At 40.2% G+C, this 12,449-nt stretch overlaps 1 pseudogene across 1 annotated transcript in view; it reads left to right on the top strand.

Moving 5' to 3' along the window:
* Positions 1–10,442, top strand: part of LOC308241802 (small ribosomal subunit protein uS2-like) — an 86,941-nt pseudogene extending 76,499 nt beyond the window's left edge. Inside the window, exons 2-3 of the transcript in view lie at positions 8,608–9,127; positions 10,087–10,442. The product of the transcript in view is annotated as a small ribosomal subunit protein uS2-like (transcript). The remainder of the gene's footprint in view (positions 1–8,607; positions 9,128–10,086) is intronic.
* The last annotated feature ends 2,007 nt before the right edge of the window (positions 10,443–12,449 follow it).

Here is a 12,449-nt window from a genome sequence, read left to right on the forward strand (position 1 = left end):
ACCGGCAGTTCAATCACTATCTATGATGTGTGCCGACCACCAGGGGGTGGTGTGGAACGAGGGAAGGCCCTGGCCAGCAGCCAGAAGACCCTGATTGGCCGTGATCACCGGCCAGGCCTAGGGACCCTACCTGTGCACGAATTTCATGCATCAGGCCTCTAGTAAAAACATAAAAGAGACAATTTAAAAACTTCATTTTAGCCAAGAGTTTAATCTCTCTTTTTTCCTCTCTCTCTCTCTCTCTCTCTCATTAGAACTGAAAACTTAAGCAATAAGTGGTGGGAAGATGAAAACTTAATGAAAAAATAGATGAAACAAAAGCTAAATTAATCCATCCACGAATTTGCCCTTTCCCTGATAGCAGAGATGAGCATTGGGTTTTGATTTGCAGATATAATCTACTATTCTGAGATCCTGAGATTTAAAAAATGGATGCCTTCCACTTTATTGGGGTCACTTAATTAACTAAAAAGGGCAAAATGAGTATAAATCCTCTGAAGCTCTTGATTGCATGTTTTATTTCTATTGTGTTGAAATGCATTCCTTAAAGAAGAAAACTAGTTCTTATTGTTTATGCATCTTACCTCAGAGCTGTTAAAATACATTAAAATCCTGTATCTTTTTTTAACCTAGGTTTTGGTGTGGCTTAATTTTCCCAAAAGAACATCGGAGGAGTTCTATTTGGCAAGCCATTGACAGTTTGGTCCTTGCAAGCATCATCGCATTATAGGTTAATGAGGAAAGATGCTGCTCTTTTCAGCGCCACAGCTTTTATATTGGCAAGTTATTTTTTCACATATTCATCTGAACAAAATAATTTTCACAGTTTAGTTTTAACCTACTTTTCCCCTCCATAATTCTCCCCATTGTCATTATTCATTCTTTGAGAATTTTTTTTTTCTCTTGTATAAGAGGTTGAAGTGATGGATAGAAAATGATGTGTTTTATTCTGTCGGGAATAATATTTTAGGAGAAAATATATAGAGTTTAATGGGAAATAAAATTGTAGAATTCCATTATTTAACAGTCCACACTCTGACCAGAAGAGCATTCAAAGAACGCATTTACATTAGAATTATTTTAGTCTGAGATTTAAATAATCAATGAAGGTAAATGGATAGCAAAGGATATTTGAAGTATGGATGTGCTGTGCGAGTGCCAAATAGAAGGTAGCAAACAGACTCCATTTACAAACATTTATTAAGCGTTGTCTATGTGACAGGCACTGAGGTAGCCACTGACATATCAGCGGGAACAAGATAGAGACAATCATGTTACATAATGATCACAGTCTGGAAGAGAGACATATGCTGCACATATGATAGTAGCAGCTAAAAATCATGGACGCTTAGTCTTCTGGTCTTTTAATACATAGTGATTCACAAATTTGACATAGAAGCATGGAAATATGCAACATTGCTGGAGTATTTCCATTTATACTCTGGAAGACCAACCACAGTAACAAAATTTAAAAGACAATATAAGGGTCTAGTCACAGAAGCAAGAGAAGTTGGCAGAATGTTCAAAGGACAGAGAAAAATTAGATAAGAGTCCTAGAGCTAGAGATTTAAGTGCAAAAGAAACAAAACAGATGGAAATGACAAAAGTTTAGCAAGTTGGCAACCAGATAAGAAGGTCTTGCTGAGTTAAGTCTTGATCATGATTTAACAAAACAGCCTGGTGGGCACCCTTCCATAGTAATGATTTCAATCCTAATAAAAATAATAAATCAGTGGAAGGTGACGTGCTGTGTTTCTCTCTGACTCCATAGAAATGCTTGCAAGCAGGTTGTGGACCAATTCTGATCAAGAGGAAAAAGGACAGCCTGGGTGCTTATGGTGGAGTATTCATAATGAAGAAGCAAGTTGGCCAGCTATGAATAAGAATTACCTGTGGACAGTAACTCATGAAGCACATGGTTAGGTTAGAGAATTTTAATAGGATTCTTTAGAAAAGGGAAATTCTAATTTCAACTTAAATATCATTATTTGTGTCTGTGTTAATTAGACAACATATAATGTATTTAAGAGACAAATCAGATATAGTTGCACAAGGAACAAGACTTTTTTTGGAGAAAATATGTAGAATTGAAGAAAGCAATTTTCTATCAAACAATGCAATCCATACTTGTCTTGACTACAAAGAGGAAATAGTACCTAAATTATACTGAATAATTATACAATTCATAGATGTGGTGAAACAAAACACTTGTACTTGGCAGAAGGCCAAAGTTAAGCACCTCTTTATTCCATTGATTTATATGTCCTGTTGATTATATTGGATTTTTTAACTTTATTTTTTTATTGTTGATAGTGTTACAGATGTCCCCCATTTTCCCCTCCTTTCCCCTCCTCCACACAGCCCCCTCCCTACCACAGGACTTCACCACACTACTCTCTGTGTCCATGGGCTATACATATATGCATATGAGTTCTATGGCTAATCTCTTTCCGTCCCCCACAGCCCGCCCCTCTGAGATCAGTCAGTCTGTTCCATGCATCCATGCCTCTGGACCTATTTTATTAGTCAGTTTATTTTGTTCATTAGATTTCTTATTCATTTATTTCGAGTCTTAGATACAATTGTTGATAAATATGTATTTATTGACATTTTATTGTTCATATTTTTTTTTTATCTCTTCTTCTTCTTCCACTTCTTTAAGAATACCCTTCAACATTTCATATAATATTGGTTTGGTAGTGATGAATGCCTTTAGGTTTTTTTTTGTCTGTGAAGTTCTTTATCGGACCTTCAATTCTATAAGATAGCTGTGCTGGGTAGAATAATCTTGGTTATAGGTCCTTCCTTTTCATTACTTCGAATATTTCTTGCTACTCCCTTCTGACCTGCAAAGTTTCTGTTGGGAAATCAGTTGACAGTCATATGGGCATTCCCTTATAGGTAATTAACTGCCTTTCTCTTGCTGCTTTTCATATTCTCTCTTTGTCTTTAACCCTTGGCATTTTAATTATAATGTTTCTTGGTGTGGGCCTCTTTGGGTTCCTCTTGTTTGGGACACTCTGTGCTTCCTGGACATATATGTCTATTTCTTTCACCAGGTAAGTGAAGTTTTCTGTCATTTCTTCAAGTAGGTCTTCAATTTCTTGTTCCCTCTCCTCTTCCTCCAGCACCCCAATGATGCAAATGTTGGTATGCTTAAAGTTGTCCCAGAGGCTTCTTACACTATCTTTATATTTTTGGATTTCCCAGCTCTATCCATACTGTTTCAAAGGGTAAAGAGATCCTTTTCTTTACAGCTGCATAGTATTCCATTGTATAAATGCACCACTGCTTTTTATCCACTCATCTACTGATGGGCACTTGGGCTGTTTCCAGATATTAGCTATTGTAAATAACGCTGCTATGAACATAGGGGTGCATACTAGTATATTCTTTCTAACTGGTGTTTCAGGAGTCTTAGGATATATTCACAAAAGTTGGATCTTTGGGTCAAACAGTAGTTCCATTTTTTTTATTTTTTGAGGAAACTTCATACTGTTTTCCACAGTGGCTGCACCAGTCTGCATTCCCACCAGCAGTGTACTAGGGTTCCCTTTTCTCCACACCATCACTGTTACTTGTTTGTTGATTTATTGATGATAGCCATTCTGGCATGTGTGAGGTAATACCTCATTTTAGTTTTAATTTGTATCTCTCTGATGATTAGTGATGAGCATTATTTTGTTGTCTATTGTCCATCTGTATGTCCTCTTTGGAGAAGTGTCTATTTAGGTCCTTTGTCCATTTTCAATTGGATTGTTTGTCCTCCTTTGTTGAGTTGTATGAGTTATTTATATATTTTGAAAATTAACCCCTTATCATATGCATCATTGGCAAATATGTTCTCCCATTACATTGGTTCCCTTTTCATTTTGATGATGGTTTCTTTCGTTGTTCAGAAGCATTTTAGTTTGATATAGACCCATTTGTTTATTTTTTTTCCTGTTTTCCTCTTGCCTTAGGAGATGTATTGGTGAAGATTCTGCTAAGAGAGAAGTCTGAAATTTTACTGCCTATGTTTTCTTCTAGGATTTTTGTGTTTCCACAGCTTACATTTAGGTTTTTTATCCATTTTGAGTTTATTCTTATATATGGTGTAAGTTGATGATCTAGTTTCACTTTTTTGCATGTACCTGTTCAATTTTTCCAACACCATTTATTGAAGAGGCTCTCTTTACTCCATTGTATGCTCTTGCCTCCTTTGTCAAATATTAATTGCCCATAATGGCTTGGGTTGATTTCTGGGGTCTCTGTTTGATTCCATTGATCTATATGCTTGTTCTTGTACCACTATCAGACTGTTTTGATTACAATGGCTTTGTATTATAGTTAAACTAGAGGCCCAGTGCATGAATTCGTGCACCGGTGAGGTCCCTCAACCTGGCCTGTGCCCTCTCCCAATCCAGGACCTCTCGGGGGATGTCAGACTACTGGTTTTGGCCTGATCCCTGTAGGCCAGGCCAAGGGACCCCACCAGATCTCTAGTATGCATAAAAGATCTTTGGTTAATCTCTTCCCGCCCTTCCCCCTCCCCCTTTCCTCTGAGATTCATCAGTTTGTTCCATGTTTCCATGCCTGTGTTGAGTGTCTGCCCCCTGGTGGTCAGTGAGCGTCATAGCTACCAGTCGAACAGTCAAACAGTTGAATGGTCGGATGGTTGCTTAGGCTTTTATATATAGAGATATCTGGCATTGTGATACTTCCAACTTTGTTCTTCTTTCTCAAGATTGCTGCAGATATTTGCGGTCATTTTTGGTTTCATATAAAATTTTGGAGTATTTGTTCTAGATCTGTGAGATATGCCAATGGATTTTTAATGTGTATTGTGTTGAATCTATGGATTGCTTTGGGTAGTATGGACATTTTAATGATGTTAATTCTTCCAATCCAGGACGATGGTTTATGTTTTCCATTGTTTGTATCTTCCTTTATTTCTTTTTTCAATGCCCTATAGTTTTCCAAGTACAAATTTTTTATCTCCTTGGTTAAGTTTACTCCTAGGTATCTTATTTTCTGTTGCAATGGTAAAGGGGATTTTTTTTTTTTCTGAGAGTTCATTATTGCTGTATAAAAATGCCATTGATTCCTGGGTGTTAATTTTGTATCCTGCTGCTTTACAGAATTCATTTATTAAATCTAGCATGTTTCTTAGTTGTCTTTAGGGTTATCTATGTACAATATCATGTCATCTGTCAATAATGATTGCTTTACTTCTTCCTTTCCAATTTTGATGCCTTTCATTTTTTTCTTCTTGTCTGATCATTGTGGCTAGGTCTTCCAGTACTATGTTGAATAAGAATGGTGAAAACAGACATCCCTGTCTTGTTTCTGTTCTTAAGGGAATTTTTTTTTTTTTTTGCCCATTTAGTATGATGTTGGCTGTAGGTTTGTCATACATGGCCTTTATTGTGTTGCAGTATAATCCCTCTACTCACACTCTACTGAGGGTAGAGTTTTTATCAGAAATGTGTGCTTGATTTTGTCGAATGTTTTTTCTGTCTGTTAATTTGATTATGTGATTTTTATCTTTCATTTTGTTTATGTGACATATCAAATTTACTGATGTGTGGATATTTTACCAGCCTTATATCCCCAGAATAAATCCCATTTGGTCATGGTGTATGACCTTTTTTAATGTATTGCTGGATCCGATTTGCTAATATTTTGTTGTAGATTTTAGCATCTATGATTATCAGGGATATTGATTTATAATTTTCTTTAATTTGAGTAACTGACCTCAAATTACATTGCTTAAACAATTTTATTATTTTAGAATAAAATTTAGTTATGTAATCTGTACTGTGTTAATATGTTAGACAGGGAGATCAGGAAGACCTCAAAAGAAATTAGTATTCGGTCAGAGACCTGTTGTAAGTGAGGAAGCAAGCCATGGGGTTATTACAAAGGCCCTGAAGTGAAAGTAAGCTTGGAGAGTTAGAGAAATGCCCAGGAGGCCAGTGTGAGCAAAGGTGATGCAATATGTGGTCATGGCACAGAAGCAGCAGAAGTATGAAGGATGTAAGCCAAGGAAGGTCTTCAGCTTGTTCTCTGAATGAGAGACTGAGCCTTTAGGGTATTTTGAATGAAGAGTTGATGTACTTTCCCTATATTTTTTTTAAACTAAGAAAAAAAAAACACACAAAAAAGACGAGAAAACATTTAGGTAATGCAGAGCAACCACTGCCCCAATGCTACTTGCGGTTATTTCCTCCTTTCTCCTCGTATCTGGCATTTTGATTAGCACTATGTTTGCAAGAGTTATCCATGCTTTTTGTATGTAATAATTATCTTTTATGTCTAACTGTTCCAAAAAGATACAAAGTAAAAAGTACCACAGCTCATATATCCTTTCTACTGTCGATGGAGATTTGGGTTGTTACCCATTTGGGTTATTAAGACTAGTAATGTTATGAATATTATTGTATACTAGAGGCCCGGTGCATAAAATTTGTGCTCAGGGGGAGGGGTGTCCCTCAGCCCAGCCTGCACCCTTTCCAATCTGGGACCCCTCGAGGGATGTCCGACTGCCCATTTAGGCCCGATCCTAAATGGGCAGTCGGACATTCCTCTCACAATCCAGGACTGCTGGCTCCCAACTGCTTGCCTGCCTGCCTTCCTGATTGCCCCTAACCGCTTGTGCCTGCCAGCCTGATCACCCCTAACCACTCCCCTGCCAGCCTGATTGATGCCTAACTGCTCCCCTGCCAGCCTGATTGCCCTTAACTGCCCTCCCCTGCAGGCCTGGTCACCCCTAACTGCCCTCCCTGCAGGCCTGGTCTCCCCCAACAGCTCTCCCCTGCAGGCCTGGGTCCTCCCCAACTGCCCTTCTCTGCAGGCCTGGTCACCTCCAACTTCCCTCCTCTGCCAGCCTGGTCACCCCTAACTGCCCTCCCCTGCAGTCTTGATCGCCCCCAACTGCCCTCCCTTGCAGGCCTAGTCCCTCCCAACTGCCCTCCCCTGCTGGCCATCTTGTGGCGGCAATCTTGTGTCCACATAGGGGCAGTCATCTTGTGTGCTGGAGTGATGGTCAATTTGCATATTACTATTTTATTAGATAGGATAGAGGCCTGGTGCATGGGTGGGGGCCAGCTGGTTTGCCCTGAAGGGTGTCCTGGATCAGGGTGGTGGTTCCCTTGGGGCATGGGGTGCCCTGGGCGAGGGGCCTGTGGTGGTTTGCAGGCTGGCCACGCCCCCCAGCGACCCAAGTGGAGGCCCTGGTATGTGGGATTTACTTATCTTCTATAATTGAAACTTTGTAGCCTTGAGCAGAGGCCAAGGCAGGCCAGGGCAGGCTGAAAGCTTGGCTTCCTCCATTGCCAGGGGAAACCCAAGCCTCTTGCTCTCTCTGTGGCTGTAGCCATCTTTGTTGGGTTAATTTGCATACTTGCTCCTGATTGGCTGGTGGGTGTGGCTTGTGGGTGTAGCGGAGTGATGGTTAATTTGCATATTGTTCTTTTATTAGATAGGATGTCCTTTGGTGAACGTATCTACAACCCTGGGAGTAAAACAGCTAGATAGTAGACTGTTTCAGGTTTCACAGATACCACCAAAAAAGTTTTCCAGAGTGATTATACCAGCTTATATCCTGACCCACTGGTATTGTTATTGTATTAGTATGCTAGTGCAACCATGACTAAATACTAGAGAGTGGATTGTTTACATGACAGAAAATTATTTTGTCATAGGTGTGTAGTCTGGAAGTCTGAAATTGAGGTGTCCACAGGGTTGTCTTTCCTTTTTGGTTTGTACATGGCCATATTCTCCCTGGGCCCTCACATGGTCTCTTATCTGTGTCCAAATATCTATTTTTTATAAAGACATCAGACATACTGGATTAGAACTCACCCTAATCACCTCATTTTAACTTAATTACCTATCTTAAGACCCCCATCTCCAAATAGACATATTTTGAGATACTTAGGGTTAAGACTCCAACATAAGATTGTTGGAGGACACAGTTAAACCCATAATAGTACTCTTTTAAACTTTAGCTATCTGTGTGGAAATGTTTCTACTATGGTTCTAATTTATATTTTCCTGATGGCCAATGAGGCAAAGTATGTTTAAAATATTTATTAGTGTGGCTCAGTTGGTTAGATGTCATCCCAGGCACCAAAAGGTTCCCAGTTTGATTCCCAGTCAGGTAACATGCCGAGGTTAATGATTCAATCCAAAGTAGAGGTTTGCAGGAGGCAGCAGAACAATGTATCACTCTCACATTGATATTTCTCTCCCTTCCTCTCTCTCTAAAAATCAATTAAAATATTTAAAACAAATAAATAAATAATTATTTGTCAGTCCTTTAGGTAACCTGTTTTGTGAAGTGGAGGATTAATTGCTAGTTTTTCTATTGTCTTTTTCATTGATTTTAGGAGTTTTAAAATAAATGTTTTCTAGACATGAATCCTTTGTGAGATATGATTTGAAAATATTTTCATCAGTTTGTGGCTTACCTTTCATTTTATAAATGGAATCTTTCAACAGATGGAAGTTTTCAATTTTAATGTAGTCCAGTACTAGTTATTAAAAAGACCATTCTTTTGCCTATTCATGCTATTGAGAGAGGGACCCATATGACATTGTTCTGGGTTCCCACATAACTTAAAGGGAGCCCTTGATGCTCTGTAAATGAATGAGGAGGGTGTCCTCAAACTCCTTACAGCAGGAACCCACTTAGGCGGCACCACCCTTGAGATCTGAATGGAACAGTACCTCTGCAAAAGGAAAAGTGATGGCGTCTACCTCATAAATCTGAAGAAAATCTGGGAGAAGCTTCTAGCTGTCAGCTAATGCCATTGTTGCCCATTGAAAATCCAGGTGATGTCAGTGTCCTATCCTCCAGGGATATCCTCCAACAAGCTGTGCTGAAATTTGCTTCTGCCACTAGAGCCACTCCTGTTGCTGACCACCTCACTCCTGAAAGCTTCACTAATCAGACCCCAAGAGACTTCTGGGTCCTGAGACTTCTAGTGGTTACTGATCCCAGTTCTGACCAGCTGCCTCTCATAGAGGAGTCTTACGTTAACCTGGCTACCATTGCTCAGTATAACACAGACTTGCCTCTGCACTATGTAGATATTACCATCCCTGGCAATGACAAGGGAGCTTACACAGTGGGTCTGATGTAGTGGACTAGAGGCCGGGTGCACAAAATTCTTGCATGGGGGGGGGGGTGTCCCTCAGCACAGTCTGCACCCTCTCCAATCTGGGACCCCTTGAGGGATGTCCGACTGCCCTTTAGGCCCGATCCAATCAGACATCCCTCTCACAATCCAGGACTGCTGGCTCCCATCCGCTCACCTGCCTGCCTGCCTGATTGCCCCTAACCGCTTCTGCCTGCCAGCCTGATCATCCCCTAACCACTCCCCTGCCAGCCCGATCAACGCATAACTGCTCCCCTGCTGGCCCGATTGCCCCTAACTGCCCTCCACTGCCAGCCTGATCACCCCTAACTGTCCTCCCCTGCAGGCCTGGTTGCCCCCAACTGCCGTCCCCTGCTGGCCCAGTCACCCCTAACTGCCCTCCCTTGCCAGCCTGGTCACCCCTATCTGCCCTCCCCTGCAGGCCCGGTCACTCCTAACTGCCCTCCCTTGCCAGCCTGGTCACCCCTAACTGCCCTACCCTGCAGGCCTGGTTGCCCCTAACTGTCCTCCCATGCTGGCCTGGTCACTCCTAACTTCCCTCCCTTGCCAGCCTTCCCTGCAGGCCTGGTTCCCCCCAACTTCCCTCCCCTGCCGGCCTGGTGCACCCCAACTGCCCTCCCCTGCAGGCATGGTCCCCCCCAACTGCCCTCCCCTGCAGGCCTTGTCCCTCCGAACTGGCCTCCCCTGCAGGCCTGGTCCCCCAACTGCCCTCCCCTGCAGGCCTGGTTCCCCCCAACTGTCCTCCTCTGCTGGCCCAGTCACCCCAAACTGCCCTCCCTTTCAGGCCTGGTTCCTCCCAACTGCCCTCCCCTGCTGGCCTGATCGCCCACAACTGCCCTCCCCTGCCGGCCATCTTGTGGTGGCCATCTTGTGTCCACATGGTGGTGGCCATCTTGTGTGTTGGAGTGATGGTCAATTTGCATATTACCTCTTTATTATATAGGATACTGGCCCAGGAAATTCTGTGCAAGCATGGTACCATTCCCTGAAATACTCATGGAGGTCATGTCTGACCTCTGCTTCTACAGAGATCCTGAAGAGATTGAAAAGAAAGAGCAGACCACTGCTGAAAAGGCTGTGGCCAGGGAGGAATTTCAGGGTGAACAGACTGTTCCAGCTCCTGAGTTCACTGCTGCTCAGCCCGAGGTCGCAGACTGGTCTGAAGGCGCAGGTGCCCTCTGCGGTTGCCCAGAAGTGTCCGACTGAAGACTGGAGTGCTCAGCCTGCCCCTGAAAAACGGGCTGCAGCCCCACTGCTCAGGCCACTGAGTGGGTAGAAACTACCACTGAATGGTCTTAAGCTGTTCTTCAGCAAACTCATAAACAAAATGTAAATAAGGTTGATGGGCAAAAAAGTGTCTAAAATAAAAAACACAATTATTTCCTCACTGTATAAAGTAATTATCTTCACACATTCAGTCGCTATATACAGCATAGGACAGAAGTAGGCTTACAGTAGCGAGTACACAAAATACAGAATTTACTTTTGTATTATTATTTATTAATTATTGTATTATTTTCCACAAGAACAACTGTAGACCTACATTTGCCCCAACCTGTATGTGTGGATCTCTTGCTGAAATCTTTCCTGTTCCATTGGTCAATTTTTCTATTGATAGGCCAATGTCATTGTGTTTTAATGTTTGTAACTTTAAAATTCTTTGAATAAATTTAATTTTGCCCCATCATTTTATCTAGAAATGTGAAGACACCTTGAACACATTCACAAACCATTTATGTTAGTAGCTGAACAATGTTGCATAAAATTAGCAATATGTTTTGCATGTGACTGATGAATTTTAAAATATTATTTATGTTATCTAGAACTTTATACTTTTTAGGTTATTTATCAGTATGCACCTTGAGTTTCTCATTATAATATTTCCACAAGGTAATTGAGTATTATTTGTTTCATTTCATACCCAAGGAAACCAAAGTTAATTGCTTCACCTAGTGTGAGATAAATCATTATTCAAAATTAGAATTCACAGTCCCTGTCTTCTCATTCTGTTGTTTAACCAGTGAGGCAGGATGCTGTGGTATGCTATTAGTCTTCCTTAAGAAAATAGAAAGCTGTGTTCCTGAGATCAAATATTGTTTACAGATTCCCATTAAGTCTTAATTTACAGTTAACAAAACTCTTCATTTCCTTACTAACTGACATGTGCTTAAATGAGTCATACCTCATGATAAAACTTATTCAGTTATATATCAGTAATGTAACATAATTGAGTCCAATAACAACCTTGTCACAGGACCTGAATGTGGATTTCAAATTCTGTCTTTGCTGTCTCTTTTCAATTACCAAATCTCACTAATCACCATTACTGTCCAAATTGACATCTGTTCCTTCTAGAGTATTTATCCTACTCCAGGATTTAGTTCAATAGCTCCATTCACATTTTTATTCATATCCCAGCAGCAGTCAGATTCCCTGTTTTAATCCCTCTGGATATGAACTATGTAGCCCTTCAACTCTGCTGTATCTTAGCATCAGCCTTATTCCAGTTGTTTCTTCTCAATTTCCTACACTTATTTGGTCTTTGCATGTTTCTCAAAGTTGAATAACTACTTAGATATTTTAACTGTGTATGTATTTATTGGATCTTATTATGAGAAATAAATATTTAATCCATGGTATTGCTTCCACTGGGTGACTTCTTTGCTCAATTTATAAGCCTACAATCAAATTATACCTGGAAGATTTACATCTAAGTCATATAAATTGTGAAATTTGAGGATACACACACACACACAACAATTCCCATATTTTTGATGATTTGAAACTCTCATTGACTACTTCATTTTTTATTCAATTATTTTCTTTAACTTATTCAATATATTTTATGTACCACTTACTTTTTTTCTCAGCTTTACCATTATTTTCCTTTTCCTTGGATTTTTTTTTTTCTGATCAAACTGACAGAAAGACTTAGATCTTGGAATACTGCTTTTATATGGCCACCATCAATTATAACATTTTATTTATTCATTGACTATGCTTCTTCATTATCTGCATATCCAAATTTACTTCTGCATGTGGGGCTGCTATAAAAATTAAAATACTCAACATTTTTAAGAAAGTACAAAAAACTCTGGGATACGCTAATTAAAGGAAATTCAGAGATCTTGAATAATAAAATTGTAGTATGGTTCATCCCTGTTTAGCTTAGTCTTTAACATTTTGAGATACAAATCCCATTTAAATTATGTTCAATGGTGTTGACCAGTTCATAGCTACTCATTCCAGGATATACCTGGGAAAAAAAACTAGTTTACTTATAATAAATTTTAAAAATATTATATC

This window comes from Plecotus auritus, assembly GCF_963455305.1.
Source record: "Plecotus auritus genome assembly, chromosome: 1".
Lineage (NCBI taxonomy): Eukaryota > Metazoa > Chordata > Mammalia > Chiroptera > Vespertilionidae > Plecotus > Plecotus auritus.